Raw genomic sequence first — 9,058 nt, forward strand, 5'->3', positions numbered from 1 at the left:
AGCTTGTAGGAAGGGGATGCCCCAATCACCTGCTCCTTGGACTGCCCCAAAAACCAGTGATATTCTGTTTAATATTTTTAGTAATATATATGTATGTTGTACTGTAATATGTATGTCAACTGTCATGTTACATGTGATGTCTATGATCTATTTCCTGAAATAAACATTATTATTACTTGACCATGCCTATTTCCCTCGGCTTCGCCTCGGGAAATATACCTGGTCTCGGGACACTAGAAACTTGAAGTATGTGTGTTGGGGTGTAGTGTAGTTTGTAACTGTATATTATTAGGGAATTTGTGTGTATATGGGTGTAGTTTGGTGTGTCACTGTGTATTATAAGGGAGGAATGTGTGTAAGGGTGTAGTGTATGTAGTGTGTCACTGTGTATTATTAGGGAGGTATGTGTGTGTACGGGTGTGGTGTAGTGTGTTACTGTGTATTATTAGGGAGGTATGTGTGTGTAAGGGTGTAATGTAGTGTGTCACTGTGTATTATTAGGGAGGTATGTTTAAGGGTGTAGTGTAGTGTGTAAGTGTGTGTTATGAGGGAAGTATGTGTGTGTAAGGGTGTGGTGTAGTGTGCGACTGTTTATTATTAGGGAGGTATGTGTGTATATGGGTGTAGTGTAGTGTGTCACTGTGTATTATTAGGGAGATATATATGTGTAAGGGTGTAGTGTAGTGTGTTACTGGTATTATTAGGGATGCATGTGTAAGTGTGTAGTGTAGTGTATTAGTGTGAATTATTACGGAGGTATGTGTATGGGTGTAGTGTAGTGTGTAACTGCATATTATTAGGGAGTTGTGTGTGTACGGGTGTAGTGTAGTGTGTTACTGTATATTATTAGGGAGTTGTGTATGTACGGGTATAGTGTAGTGTGTCACTGTGTATTATTAGGGAGATATATATGTGTAAGGGTGTAGTGTAGTGTGTTACTGGTATTATTAGGGATGTATGTGTAAGTGTGTAGTGTAGTGTATTAGTGTGTATTATTAGGGAGGTATGTGTAAGGGTGTAGTGTATTGTGTCACTGTGTGTTATTAGAGAGGTATGGGTAAGGGTGTAGTGTAGTGTATTAGTGTGCATTATTACGGAGGTATGTGTATGGGTGTAGTGTAGTGTGTAACTGTATATTATTAGGGAGTTGTGTGTATATATGTGTAAGGGTGTAGTGTAGTGTGTTACTGGTATTATTAGGGATGTATGTGTAAGTGTGTAGTGTAGTGTGTGTAGTGTATTAGTGTGCATTATTACGGAGGCATGTGTATGGGTGTAGTGTAGTGTGTAACTGTATATTATTAGGGAGTTGTGTGTGTACGGGTGTAGTGTAGTGTGTTACTGTACGTATTTGTGTAGTGTAGTTTGTTACAGTGTATTATTTGGGAGGTATGTTTTAGGGTGTAGTGTAGTGTGTTACTGTGTATTATTAGTGAGGTATGTGTTTGGTGGTGTTGTGTTGTGTGTTACTGGTATAATAAGGGAGGTATGTGTGTGGGGGGAGGGGGGAGGGGTACTGTGTATAATTAGGGTGGTATGTGTGTGTACGGGTGTAGTGTAGTGTGTTACTGTGTATTATTGGGGTGGTATGTGTATGTACGGGTGTGGTGTAGTGTGCTACTGTGTATTATTAGGGAGGTATGTGTGTGTAGGGGTGTAGTGTAATGTATAACTGTGTATTAACAGGGTGGTATGTGTATGTACGGGGGTGGTGTAGTGTGCTACTGTGTATTATTAGGGTGGTATGTGTGTGTAAAGGTGTAGTGTTACTGTGTATTAACAGGGAGGAATGTGTATGTACGGGTGTGGTGTAGTGTGCTACTGTGTATTATTAGGGAGGTATGTGTGTGTAGGGGTGTAGTGTAGTGTATAACTGTGTATTAACAGGGTGGTATGTGTATGTACGGGTGTGGTGTAGTGTGCTACTGTGTATTATTAGGGTGGTAAGTGTGTGTACGGGTGTAGTGAAGTGTGTTACTGTGTATTATTGGGGTGGTATGTGTATGTACGGGTGTGGTGTAGTGTGTTACTGTGTTTTTTTGGGGTGGTATGTGTTGGTACGGGTGTGGTGTAGTGTGCTACTGTGTATTATTAGGGAGGTATGTTTAAGGGTGTAGTGTAGTGTGTTAGTGTGTGTTATAAGGGAAGTATGTGTGTGTAAGGGTGTGGTGTAGTGTGCGACTGTTTATTATTAGGGAGGGATGTGTAAGTGTGTAGTGTAGTGTATTAGTGTGTATTATTAGGGAGGTATTTGTAAGGGTGTAGTGTATTGTGTCACTGTGTGTTATTAGAGAGGTATGGGTAAGGGTGTAGTGTAGTGTGTTAGTGTGTGTTATAAGGGAAGTATGTGTGTGTAAGGGTGTGGTGTAGTGTGCGACTGTTTATTATTAGGGAGGTATGTGTACGTGTGTAGTGTAGTGTATTAGTGTGCATTATTACGGAAGTATGTGTATGGGTGTAGTGTAGTGTGTAACTGTATATTATTTGGGAGGTATGTGTGTGTAAGGGTGTAGTGTAGTGTGTTACTGTATATTAGGGAGGTATGTGTGTGTAAGGGTGTAGTGTAGTGTGTAACTGTATATTATTAGGGAGTTGTGTGTGTACGGGTGTAGTGTAGTGTGTCACTGTGTATTAATAGGGAGATATATATGTGTAAGGGTGTAGTGTAGTGTGTTACTGGTATTATTAGGGATGTATGTGTAAGTGTGTAGTGTAGTGTATTAGTGTGTATTATTAGGGAGGTATATGTATGGGTGTAGTGTAGTGTGTAACTGTATATTATTAGGGAGTTGTGTGTGTACGGGTGTAGTGTAGTGTGTTACTGTATATTATTAGGGAGGTATGTGTGTGTAAAGGAGTAGTGTAGTGTATAACTGTTTAGTATTAGGGTGGTATGTGTGTGTAAAGGTGTAGTGTTACTGTGTATTAACAGGGTGGAATGTGTTTGTACGGGTGTGGTGTAGTGTGTTACTGTGTTTTTTTGGGGTGGTATGTGTTGGTACGGGTGTGGTGTAGTGTGCTACTGTGTATTATTAGGGAGGTATATGTATGGGTGTAGTGTAGTGTGTAACTGTATATTATTAGGGAGGTGTGTGTGTACGGGTGTAGTGTAGTGAGTCACTGTGTATTATTAGGGAGGAGGTATTTGTAAGGGTGTAGTGTAGTGTGTAACTGTATATTATTAGGGAGGTGTGTGTGTACGGGTGTAGTGTAGTGTGTGACTGTGTATTATTGGGGTGGTATGTGTGTGTACGGGTGTAGTGTCGTGTGTTACTGTGTATTATTGGGGTGGTATGTGTATGTACGGGTGTAGTGTGTAGTGTAGTGTATTAGTGTGCATTATTACGGAAGTATGTGTATGGGTGTAGTGTAGTGTGTAACTGTATATTATTAGGAAGTTGTGTGTGTACGGGTGTAGTGTAGTGTGTTACTGTACGTATTTGTGTAGTGTAGTTTGTTGAAGTGTGTTACTGTGTATTATTAGGGTGATATGTGTGTGTAAAGGAGTAGTGTAGTGTATAACTGTTTAGTATTAGGGTGGTATGTGTGTGTACGGGTGTAGTGTAGTGTGTGACTGTGTATTATTGGGGTGGTATGTTTGTGTAAATGTGGAGTGTAGTGTGTTACTGTGTATTGTTAGGGAGGTGTGTGTGTGTAAGGGTGGATTGAAGTGTGTTACTGTGTATTATTAGTAAGGTATGTGTACGTGTAGTGTATTAGTGTGTATTATTAGGGAGGGATATGTATGGGTGTAGTGTAGTGTGTAACTGTATATTATTAGGAAGTTGTGTGTGTACGGGTGTAGTGTAGTGTGTGACTGTGTATTATTGGGGTGGTATGTGTATGTACGGGTGCGGTGTAGTGTGCTACTGTGTATTATTAGGGAGGTATGTGTGTGTACGGGTGTAGTGTAGTGTGTGACTGTGTATTATTGGGGTGGTATGTGTGTGTACGGGTGTAGTGTAGTGTGTTACTGTGTATTATTGGGGTGGTATGTTTGTGTAAATGTGTAGTGTAGTGTGTTACTGTGTATTAACAGGGTGGTATGTGTTTGTACGGGTGTGGTGTAGTGTGCTACTGTGTATTATTAGGGAGGTATGTGTGTGTAAAGGAGTAGTGTAGTGTATAACTGTTTAGTATTAGGGTGGTATGTGTGTGTACGGGTGTAGTGTAGTGTGTTACTGTGTATTATTGTATTATTAGGGTGGTATGTGTGTGTACGGGGGTAGTGGAGTGTGTTACTGTGTATTATTAGGGTGGTATGTGTGTGTACGGGTATAGTGTAGTGTGTTACTGTGTATTATTAGGGTGATATGTGTGTGTAAAGGAGTAGTGTAGTGTATAACTGTGTATTATTAGGGTGGTATGTGTGTGGGGGTCGGGGGAGGGGGACTGTGTTTAATTAGGGTGGTATGTGTGTGTACGGGTGTAGTGTAGTGTGTTACTGTGTATTATTAGGTTGGTATGTGAGTGTATGTGTTGGTATAAGTAAACTCACAGCTTACACGCGTCCTATACACGCGAGTAAGGACGTGGAAGGGAATTTCTAGATCCGCCCTTGAGCCCATTACTGCATCAAAATAATATATAAGTATGTATACTATATACTCAAGTACGGAAGCTGTGTACGTACGTAGATGACTGATGTCGTGTGATACGAGTACCACGGCGGTTGACATTTGAGAGCTTTATCGATGGTAATGTGCACGTAGTGTCCATTCAATTTATTGTAATTACATAGCCATACCGTAAACTGGTTTCGCCGTCCTAAATTATTTAGTCTACGTTTCGAAACTCCGTCGTTCATTCCAAAAATAAAATCTGACAGTTTGTTCTAGATAAGATACTTATAATAATTTCGATCCAGACGGTTTCCATAGTAACACGAAATGGTTGTATATATTATCTAAATGTATATGTTATCCGCCATGTTCTGTGAGGTTTTTGTATAAAATGTAAATATATACTTTACAGTTATGTCTTATAGTGTGATATTTATTTGTTTAAATCTCTAACAGAGCGCCCCAAGCGCCTAATATTGAACCTCACGCGTGCTTCGTTACCACACGTGTGTAGCGTCCGCACGCCTGTCACGGCTTATATACATGGAAGGACGGAGTGCAGAGCTCAGTCTAAACACGTGCTCCCTAGCAGCCGGTAGCGAAAACGTGGGTGGAAAACATTCAGGGCTTATTCCTTCTTCCTGACTCAGTTTTAGGTTGTGAGAACATTTGGACTAATAATTTCTTGTCTGTTGCACATTGTAAACATCTGCCGGGACATTTTAAGTGATTATTTGAAGGTAAGTTGAAAAGTTCTATGTATTTTGTCGCCTAGCCATTGTGTTGTAAAATCGACAATGGCTACTATAGTGTTCATTGTGCGATAGGATTTTCGCGTGAATGAGTCAGGGGTAATCGCATGTTTGGGTTGATCGCAGCGTTTGTGTTGTCTCGTGGTGGCAGTGTGCGTCACAGTTCCATTATTACGTAACATGCACTGCACATGCACATGTATCGCAGGAACCTCCTTTTATATATGCGTGTCAAAAATCCGAAATTACAGTATGTTAATTTATGTTAACACGAGGTATTTTGTCCTTGGTAGGGTTCAAACTTATACATATAATTATTTTGCACAATAGAAATATTCGGTATAACTCTCAAGATATGTTTATATATACTAAAACCTAAAACAGATTTTGATTTGACAAACGTTATCCTGTATTTTCGTTTTGAAGTATTTCGGAAAGTATATATAACAATTTACAGAGAACACATTTTTGTTCCCAGCCATTTTTTTGTTAGTTAAGGAAATCAAACGTATATATTATCATATATAATCACGCTCGACCCAGCTAAAAGATGTAGAGTATCAAACTGCTCAATTCAAGGTCGTATAATAAGGGCGAAGTAAGGTAAACTATAAACTAGTTTAGCCTGCATTTCAAGACAACATAGTCACCAGATAGGGGAACACATGGCGTGCGGTCGGTATAAGTTCTAGTGTTTTACGTGTATTTTTCATGTGTCGCGGAATACTAATAAACTTGCCTAACAACTAGGGTTTCCTGTTGAAGGTGAGACCCGATTCCTTTGTTACGTCCAAGAGTAGAGGTCAATGCCGGGATTATTTTATCGGTCAAGATCTACTTTACGTCGCGTAATACTGTTAGGTGGGACCGGCTACATTGTATCTCGACGTAGTGACCAGATCCCATTGGTCACTTAATATTAAAAGCCAATAATGAGATTATGTTATCGTGCTGAGATCGATGTACAGATATTCCTTCGCTGCCTTTTTATCGGTAAGTTAGATTTATAATACATAGCGACTCTTACGTTGTGCTGTTTTATAGAGTAGCCCGTCTAGATATCTTATATATATATCTATATATTATCGGCAACTCGACTCCTCCATCTCCCAAGTGTTGAAGGTACCGCACATAAGGGTTTGGATGGTTAATGGCCGTGTGAAGGTTAGATATATAATCTGACGGTCACAGGTCTGTCTACACGCTGTACTTATGGGAAGATTCCATGAGGTCATCGAAAGATGGGAAGGAGGGCTGCATGCATGTAAATTTCCAAGTTCCGAAATAAACGCCATAGATTGCGTCTAGGGAGAGACGAGTGTTAGAGGCCGGCGCAATGTATTAACACGAAACCTCCATTCATATGTGAAAAACAGAACAATCTGGTAAGTTATTATACACAGGGACTGACATGTTCTGTTTATAGTTCAGCTTTCAGAGAAATACGCTTATATTTCTAGAGATCCCGGTCATTTCGAGGTCACTGACATGAAACCGCGGCAAGGAACGTCAATCTGAACTCTTCGTGCACCATGTGTGCGTATTCGTGTTTTTGTCCGACAAGAATCCGAAATATTCGCATTCATATTTTGTTACTGTTTTGGTTTTGATGAAAAATATATCGATAAATGTCTTGTTAAGATCCAATGTTGCTGGAATATTTGTACAGAGAACACAGAATATTGTTTGAATATTTGTACAGAGAACACACAGAATATTGTTGGAATATTTGTACAGGGAACACACAGAATAGTGTTGGAATATTTGTACAGGGAACACACAGAATATTGTTGGAATATTTGTACAGAGAAAACAATGTGTTGTGTAACGATGCCTCAACACGCAAATATCTCGGAGTAAGCATGGAGAATTATAAAGGAAAGTATTAGGAAACACGGACTTGGGCCTGCGCGGGAGAAACGTGTGTATGATTAACGATTTTATCGGGTCCATCGTCATTGACGTTGACGTTTTCTGTAAACCCAGAACATTTATCTTGTCCGTCAAAAAGTCCTATAAAATAAAACCGATCCTGATTATTTTTCCAACATTTAAGCTGATGATTATTTAATCATGTCTAGACACAGAATTCTATAATTCTGTGTGATGTTCGAAGCAATGCAATTGGTTAGCTTAACAGTTTCCGACTGTAAGCAACGATATACTGTATACAGACCGAATCACAATATTGCAATACAAATACATATTCCTACGCCATTGTTGACAAACAGCAATGTAAATTCGATTTTCATCAGATATTGAAGAAACCGTCTACGGTGTTTTTTGCCATTGGTCAACAGTGACGTACGGCTTAATGGTTCATCTCGGTCAACGCAGGAAGATTCCATGTTCGGTAAAACCTGACACAGACACTGTCCGTGGGACGACAAGCATGTAACTTGCTTACACGGAAGTTGAAATTTCATTAAAAACCATAACGTTCTCTTGCTTATAATGAGGCAAGTGTAGCTACATCACTGATTCGTCCGATCACTAAAACAGAAACTTTTCGTCCGTATCCTCCTCACAGACGCATAGATTCGTGTTCTAATACAATTCCCTATGTAGTCGGAACAGTTGTTAAACAAGTAATAAGCACAGGGACCTGATAATTGGTTACAGCTATATTTGGACCCATAACCTATATAACTATATATTAAAACAACAGACATAAACGCGTCATCAAAGTGATCAGCATGCACGAATGTATTCCACAGTTCTTCAATCAAGACATAATTGTGCTTCACAGTTGGTGACGGTGTAAATCAAAACCACGCAACACGCAGGAAATAACGTGGGTTTTACAAGGAGGTCGTAAAACGTGTGCTTTCCTACATTTGCAGTGACATTTGTAACACCAGAGCGATATATCTTTGTTTTAGTGCGCTTTAAATAATTATAATTATACTGATTTGATTCTTTTACAACGCGTCCGTTCACGTTTTGTCTATCTATTATTTGATTATCTGGATTTCAGTGTATCCTGTATCTCATTATCTGGTCTTTAATTGGCTATCAAATTATATACCTGTCTGTCGGTAAAGTTAGCTTAAATATAGCGACAGAATAAAATTCCAGTTGAGTGGCACTGCTAGATACAAATAGACACGATGTCAGCTGAGCTCGCTGGGAGATTAATGGGAACTCTTTTGTTCCAATACCTTGCGCTGTTACAAAACAACTCCCCTTATTATCCACATATAATCTTCTTTACGGCTCAAGTGAGGTTTTTAGATAAATCTTTCTCACTGTTGGTGGGTTTTAATCTTTTACGGTTACCGGGCGTGTAAACAGATGAAATCTTTTATACTCATCTTTAGCAGATCGTTTGAAGATATCAACTATATCTTAGAGCATATAGCGCTGTGTTAAAGTTAATAGGTCCACGAGATTATATGTTCATCAGAATTACAATCTTGTCTTACCAAACATGCGTTATATGTTGAGCAGTCATAAAACAGCACATATACAACCACGTGTTCTAATTTACCTGTATGCTCATGAATAAGTCACTTCTGAGCAAGGTAACATGGAATGATTTGGTGACTAGGGTAAACAGGTACATGTAGTACATGTAGACAGGTATTATAGTACGTGTTAACAGGTAGTACATGTAGACAGGTATTACAGAACATGTTAACAGATAGTACATGTAGACAGGTATTATAGTACGTGTAAACAGGTAGTACATGTAGACAGGTATTATAGTACGTGTTAACAGGTAGTACATGTAGACAGGTATTA

At 39.3% G+C, this 9,058-nt stretch overlaps 1 protein-coding gene across 1 annotated transcript in view; it reads left to right on the forward strand.

The window, feature by feature from the left end:
• The first annotated feature begins 5,112 nt into the window (after positions 1–5,112).
• LOC110447117 (sodium- and chloride-dependent taurine transporter-like) overlaps positions 5,113–9,058 on the forward strand; it is a 46,895-nt gene continuing 42,949 nt past the window's right edge. Inside the window, exon 1 of the mRNA XM_021492576.1 lies at positions 5,113–5,302. The gene's annotated coding sequence lies outside the window, so the exon portion shown is untranslated. The remainder of the gene's footprint in view (positions 5,303–9,058) is intronic.

Source organism: Mizuhopecten yessoensis, unplaced genomic scaffold (assembly GCF_002113885.1).
Source record: "Mizuhopecten yessoensis strain PY_sf001 unplaced genomic scaffold, ASM211388v2 scaffold3229, whole genome shotgun sequence".
Taxonomy (NCBI): domain Eukaryota; kingdom Metazoa; phylum Mollusca; class Bivalvia; order Pectinida; family Pectinidae; genus Mizuhopecten; species Mizuhopecten yessoensis.